Below are 640 nucleotides of genomic sequence, written 5' to 3'. Positions count from 1 at the left end.
TTAATGTAGGCAATACATTGTGATTTCCTCTCAAAGTATAGGAAATAGAGATGAAAAGGATAACCTTACAGTGGAAAATTTGACAAACACTACCCATTAGGGTAAACTTTAATAGTGCTAAGTCAAATGGATAGCATGTACTTTTGATATGATGTGATTAAAATAGAACTTTACCTTCGTGACCTTCTTGTCGAAACCCATGACCCCACTCTAATCATGGAAAAAACATCAGAAAACCTCAACTGACAGATATTTTGCAAAATACATAACCAGTACTCCTCAAACTGCTAAGCTAGTCTACAGCCATGCCGTCCTGAACGTGCCTAATCTCATCTGATCTCGGAAGCTAAGCAGGGTTGAGACTGGTTATTACTTGGATGGGAGACCACCTAGGAAAACTAGGTACTGTAGGCATTTAAAAAAATAACTGTTATGTTAAGGTAATCAAAAATAATGTCCAACAAATGGTCACAGCTAAGAGGTCCTAAGGAGATACAACTTAATATAATGTAATGTGGTAGCTTGCATAGGATCATGAAACAGAAAAAGGAAATTAGGTAAAATCTAAGTAAATCTTAATAAAGTATGGATTTCAATTAATAATATCTATATTGGTTACTTAATTTTAACAAATGTATCA

General features: G+C 34.2%; 1 pseudogene; it reads left to right on the top strand.

Moving 5' to 3' along the window:
- The first annotated feature begins 295 nt into the window (after nucleotides 1-295).
- LOC118603031 lies at nucleotides 296-414 on the top strand (annotated as a pseudogene).
- The last annotated feature ends 226 nt before the right edge of the window (nucleotides 415-640 follow it).

This window comes from Rousettus aegyptiacus, unplaced genomic scaffold (assembly GCF_014176215.1).
Source record: "Rousettus aegyptiacus isolate mRouAeg1 unplaced genomic scaffold, mRouAeg1.p scaffold_m13_p_5, whole genome shotgun sequence".
In the NCBI taxonomy this organism is placed as follows: domain Eukaryota; kingdom Metazoa; phylum Chordata; class Mammalia; order Chiroptera; family Pteropodidae; genus Rousettus; species Rousettus aegyptiacus.
This window is presented reverse-complemented; position numbering and strand designations above follow the sequence as displayed.